The sequence below is a fragment of the Halichoerus grypus genome, chromosome 4 (genome assembly GCF_964656455.1).
Source record: "Halichoerus grypus chromosome 4, mHalGry1.hap1.1, whole genome shotgun sequence".
In the NCBI taxonomy this organism is placed as follows: Eukaryota; Metazoa; Chordata; class Mammalia; order Carnivora; family Phocidae; genus Halichoerus; species Halichoerus grypus.
Genome location: NC_135715.1, coordinates 161292654 through 161299221, shown reverse-complemented (window position 1 = coordinate 161299221; position 6568 = coordinate 161292654). Strand labels below are relative to the sequence as shown.

General features: G+C 42.2%; 1 pseudogene; it reads right to left on the bottom strand.

The window, feature by feature from the left end:
* Positions 1–3995: 3995 nt before the first annotated feature.
* Positions 3996–4903, bottom strand: LOC118539772 (small ribosomal subunit protein uS2B pseudogene; annotated as a pseudogene).
* Between the last annotated feature and the right edge of the window lie 1665 nt (positions 4904–6568).

Genomic DNA, 6568 nt, shown 5'->3' with positions numbered 1-6568 from the left:
ATTCTATATTTATATAGAATAATATAGGTATATTCTATATCTAATATTCTATTCCTTTATCTGCTCATTTCTGAGACTTCAACCTCACACTTCCATGGCCATACCCTAGTCCATGTTATCACCAAGAATTTCTCCACCTCTGAGATCTTAAATCCAAGCCACTCTCTTATTGCCATACCACACCTGAGAAACGTAAGACACTTCTGGCAATAATTGTGGTTTACTCTGGCTGTGATTCTAGAGGTTAGGAGTGAGGAAAAAAACAAGAGGAATAAACTCCCAAGGGCATTCATCTAACTCTCAGAGGTTCAGTTGATTTTGATGGGTATCCTACAGGGAGCATTTCTTCTGTCCTTTCTACCTGTTGTAAATCACTGAAGGAACTGGAGTTCAAATACTGACTCCATCACTTGGGGGAATTCAATCTCTCTTGTCTCTGTATTTTCATCTATGAGATGAGGATAGTTTTATTACTTTATAAGACTAAGTGAAATAATAAATGTATAGTACTTGGAAGAGCATCTGCCGCTCAATAAGTGTTAACAATTATCATCAACATTTATTATACATATATATACACACATATATATACATACATATATATATATATACTTTTAGAGAGAGAGTGTGTGCACACGAGAAGGGGGAGGGGCAGAGAGAGAGGGAGAGAGAGAACCCTATGTAGACTCCCTGCTGAGCATGGAGCCCGATGTGGGGCTTGATCCCATGACCTCTAGATGATGACCTGAGCCAAAACCAAGAGTTGGGCACCCAACTGACTGAGCCACCAGGTGCCCCAACAACATTTATATGTCAGTGATTCCAAATCTCTTAACTTCAGCCCAGAATTCTCTCAGTGCTCCAAATCATATCAACTGCTTCCTGGACATCTTTCCTTGGGTGATGCTGGGCACTGCACACTTACATTTAAAACTTACCATTTTTGGGGCACCTGGGTGGCTCAGTTGGTTAAGTGTCTGCCTTCGGTTCAGGTCATGATCCCAGGTCCTGGGATCGAGCCCTGCGTGGGGCTCCCTGCTCAGCAGAGAACCTGCTTCTCCCTCTCCCTCTGCCTGCCGCTTTGCCTACTTGTGCTCTCTATCTCTCTGTCAAATAAATAAATAAAATCTTAAAAACAAACAAACAAAAACTTACCAATTTTTTCTTTGCAAATCTGCTCCTCTTCTCCAAGGTTTTCTTTTCTTTTCTGTGTTTTATTTTTTTTTAAGATTTATTTATCTGAAAGAGAGAGAGAGAGAATCTCAAGCAGACTCCACGCTGAGTGCAGAGCCTCACGCAGGGTTTGATCTCATGATCCTGAGACCACAACCCTAAGATCATGACCTGAGCCAAAACCAAGAGTTGTCACTTAGCCAACTGAGCCACCCAGGCGCCCCAGGAGTTGCAATTTTATTTATTTATTTATTTATTTAAAGATTTTATTTATTTGACAGAGAGAGACACAGCGAGAAAGGGAACACAAGCGGGGGAGTGGGAGAGGGAGAAGCAGGCTTCCCGCTGAGCAGGGAGCCCGATGCGGGGCTCGATCCCAGGATCCCGGGATCACGACCTGAGCCGAAGGCAGACGCTTAACGACTGAGCCATCCAGGCGCCCCGTATCAAATCTTAAAATGATATCACCATGTCAGGTTACTCAAGTCAGAATCCAATCAATTACCCAAACTTGCTGATTGTATCATCTTCATTTCCAGCCCTACTACCATCAGTCTAATTCCCTGTCATTCTCTTTTTTTCTTTTGGATTACTGCTGCAGCTTCCTAACTTACTTCCCTCTCATTCTCTTCTTTCCCTCCCTCTTATTGTCTTGCTTTTCCACACTGCAATCTTGTATTCTCACTTTCCCTGATTAAAAACACTTTATGTCCCCCTTGCCCCTCCACGTCCAACCCTATGCATATCAGGATTAAGTCCAAATTTCCTAATATAGTTTACTAGATTTTCTGTGAATGGTCCCTTACTTTCCTTTCTGGTGTTTACTTTCTAGCTCCTCCCTCCCAAACCATGGTTCTACCATACAGAATTTGTCATGCTTGCCTCTTTTCCTCTTCTCACTCATCTAGGCCAGGAAAAGCTCTTACTTCCCTCCCTCTAGCTCAAAATATGGTCCGTGGGATACAGAGGACCTGAGGCCTTTCCAGGAGGCCTGCAAGGTCAAAATTATTTTCATAATAATATTTAGATATTATTTGCTTTATTCACTGTGTGAACATTAGCACTGATAATGCAAAGCCATAGTTTATAAAACTGCTGGCATTTTAGCATGAATCAAGACAGTGATGCCAACTCTGCTAGCATTCATCGTACTCCTCACTGTGACGCGCTTAAAAAAAAAAAAAACTAGCTTCACCTAAGAATGTCCTTGATGAAACAGTAAAAAATTAATTGTGGTAGGCTGGACAATGGTCCCCTAAAGATGTCCACTTCTTCTTTTTTTTTTTTTAAGATTTTATTTATTTATTTGACAGAGAGAGACAGCGAGAGAGGGAACACAAGCAGGGGGAGTGGGAGAGGGAGAAGCAGGCTTCCTGCCGAGCAGGGAGCCCGATGGGGGGCTCGATCCCAGGACCCTGGAATCATGACCTGAGCCGAAGGCAGAAGTTTAACTGACTGAACCACCCAGACGCCCCAAGATGTCCACTTCTTACTCCCGGAAATCTGAATATGTTACCTTCCATGGCAAATAGGATTGTGCAGGTGTGAATAAGGATCTTGAGATGAGGTGGTTATCCTGGATTACTTAGATAGTTCAATGTAATCACAAGAGTTCTTAGACAAGGGAGATATAAGGGTCAGAGTCAGAGAAGCAGATGTGACCACAGACAGAAGCTAAGGAGAAGGAGAGGTAGAGGGAAGAGTGTAGGGGAGGGAAGGTAGTTGCTAAAGATCCAGCAGGCTTTGGAGATGAAGGAAGGGGCCACAAACCAAAAAATGCAGGTGGCCTCCTGAAGCTGAAAAAGGTAAGAAAAGGAATTCTCCTCTCGAGCCTCCAGAAGGAACATAGCCCTGCAACACCTTGACTTCTGACTTCAGAACTGTAAGATGATAAATTGTGTTGTTGTAAGCCATTAAGTTTGTGGAAATTTGTTATAGCAGCAGGACACAAAAACACTAATTTTATTAATGAAGAAGTACAGCTATTTCTTCTCCATAAGATGACTATCTCCAGGAAAAGCACACAAAAGATTGAGTTACAAGGTGATTTAGCCACTTTAAAAAAAAAAAAGGAACACTGTTTTTAAGTGATAGAACAAATGGCAGGTCAATAATCATTATTCAGACTTAGAAATATAGCAGATATTTTCTCAAAAAAATGGACAAATAAGTCTAACAAAGAAAACAATTGCCAATATTTGTTGTCAATGACAAAATCTGAGCTTTTACACAAAAATTAGCATTTTGGAAAACTTGTATTCATCATTGTGAATTTGACAGTGATGAATACAAGTTTTTTTCTGATAAGTCCAAAAATAATATGATTGACGATGTTTTTTGATGAGTCTGTGAAAATAATATGATTTTTAAAATTTTATAATGAAATGTGTCAACATTTAGGAAATCTATATGATTCAGTGAGTCAATGTTTTTTACTTATTTATTTAAATTTTTATTTATTTTTTATTTTTATTTTTTTAAAGATTTTATTTATTTATTTGACAGGGAGAGAGACAGCACGAGAGGGAACACAAGCAGGGGGAGTGGGAGAGGGAGAAGCAGGCTTCCCACGGAGCAAGGAGCCCGATGCGGGGCTCGATTCCAGGACCCTGAGATCATGACCTGAGCTGAAGGCAGACACTTAACTGACTGAGACACCCAGGCACCCCTAAATTTTTCTTTTTTAAATTTTATTTATTTATTTGTCAGACAGAAAGAGCACAAGCAGGGGTGGGCAGCAGAGGGAGAGGAAGAAGCAGGCTCCCCACTGAGCAGGGAGCCCGATGCGGGGTTCAATCCCAGGACTCTGGGATCATGACCTGAGCAGAAGGCAGATGCTTAACAGACTGAGCCACCCAGGCGCCCTGCAGTGGCCGGCTGAGCGCTCCAGTCCTCGGGAGGGAACTGCTGAATAGGCACCGAGGGCCCCTGCTTGCCTTCAGACCAGTCTGCCACCTCAGGTTGAATAGCAGTGAATCTAGGAGCTGGAGCCGTCCATTCATGCTGAAATTCCTCCTTGGTCACAGTCTTCTCAGCAGTGGCCTGCTCTTCCTTTTCAATCTCTTCAGGACCCTATAGAAGTACAAATCAGGCATGACCTCCCATGGGTGTTCATGGGAAATGGTGCCACGCATGCACAGAACTTCCCTGGCCAGCATCTACCACAGCAGACCCACTGAGTGAGCTCCCTTGTTGCAAGGCCCATATAGTGCAGGGGAGAGTCTGTGTTACACGGAGCGGTGGTAGGCAGGTTAACGTAAGATGAATCTGTGAGAGGCTGGTGATCAACCCTGGGATCAGTAGCCACTGTAAGTCTCAGCTCCCAGAAGGCTGTCTGGATCCGGTTAGTGAAGCTTCCAGCAATAGGAGTGGTTCAGGTAGCAGCAGCGAACTTCAGCATAGCTCACTGGCCAGTATTCCTGGATGATATGACCCTGACATCAGCTGACTTTTCAATGGCAACAATGGCACAAGCTGCCAGCAGAAGTTTCTCCCAGATTCTCTTCAGATTTATGATGGAGATACCATCGCTTTTCCTTTTGTAGATGTACTGTTCCATTTGGAAGTCAAGGTGGGTGCCACTTAAGTGGGTTCCTGCTGCAAGGAATTTGAGGACATCCTCCTCCTTCATTTGCAGGACATCAATGTCTCTGGACATTGTGAAAGTTTTCCTTTAAGTTACGATGGGAATGCAAAACAACACTGTAGGGACCTCTCCCTGGGTAGCACGGAAAGGTCCAAAGCATTTTATATTTCCACTTAGCAGTATACAAGTTCCAATTTCTCTATATCTTTGTCAATTATTGTCATCTGTCTTTTTGATTACAGATATTCTAGTAGGCATGAAGTGGTATCTCATTGTGTGTGTGTGTGTGTTTTAATTTATTCACTTCAGAGAGAGAGAGAGAGAGAGAGAGAGAGAGAGAGGCAGCATCCATGTGCACAGTCCAGCAGGCGGAGGGGAGGAGAGAGAGAAGCAGACTGCCTGCTGAGCGGGGAGCCGGACATGGGGCTTCATCCCACCACCTGGTGAACACAACCTGCGCCGAAATCAAGAGTCGGAAGCTCAACCGGCTGAGCCACCCAGGTGCCCCTCATTGTAGTTTTAATATGCATTTCTCTGATGGCTAATAATGGTGAACGTTTTTCACGTCCATTTGTCCATTTGCATATTTTCTTAGGAACAATGCCTATTCAGATCTTTTGCCCATTTAAAAATTGCATTATTTATATTTTTATGATTGAATTGTAATAGTTTTCTGTATTCTGAATATTAGATCCTTATCAGATATATTATTTGCAAATATTTTCTTCATTCTTTAGATTTTTTCAACACAAAAGACAGAAGTTTTAAATTTTGATGAAGTTTAATTTATTTATTTTTCTTTGGTTGCTTGTGTTTTTGGTGTCATACCTAAGAATCCATTGCTTAATCAAAGGCCAAGGAGATTCATGCCTATGTTTTATCCTGAGTTTTTTTTTTTAATTAACTTATTTATTTAGAGAGAGTGCGCAGGTGGGAAGGGCAGAGGGAGAGAGAGAGAGAGAATCTCAAGCGGACTGTGCTGACCGCAGAGGCAAGATGGGGTTTGATGTCACAACCCTGAGAACATGACCTGAGCAAAATCGAGAGTCCCTCGCTTAACTGACTGAGTCACCTAGGCGCTCCATCTCCTAAGAGTTTTATAGTTTTGGTGCTTACTTACATTTAGGCCTTTGGTCCATTAAAGTTAATTTTTCATATGTTGTGAGGTAGTGATCCAAATTCAGTGTTTTGCACGTGGATATCCAGTTGTCTCAGTAACATTTGTTGAAAAATTTCTTTCACCATTAAATTGTCTTGATATTCTTGTAAAAAATTAGTCAGTGTGTCAGGGTTTATTATTTCCAGAATCTCAATTCTATTTCATTTGTCTAAATCCTTATCTTCTACCCTTATGCTAGCAGGGCCACTGTATTTTAAAGAAGTCATATAAACAATCATTCTTTAACTTAAAGCAACTAATTCAAGGGTCAGAATTACCTCCCCCTCCCCACTGGTTTAAAACTTTCCCAAGAATCTCTTTCATCAGTAGCCATCAAGATCGTATCCAATGGGATCGTTTTGTTTTGTTTTGCTTTTTTTAAAAAAAATCAAGGTCATGTGCTAGGCAGAGTGGCCGATTAATCAAAAGTTAGCTGTACGGTAAAAAGCACTAGTATTCAATCCAGTGTACTTGGGGAAGTTGACGAGCAAGGCCAGGAAGAGACAATAGAAATATCTTAGCTCAGCTTTCCAAAAACGTGCTAGGTGTCAGAGGGGCAGGAGTGCGGCTGTTAGTATGTTTCCAAACACTAAGACGCGGAACTTTTCCCCTGGAGGACAGGCTCCGGACGGAGGCGAAAGGTCTAGTCC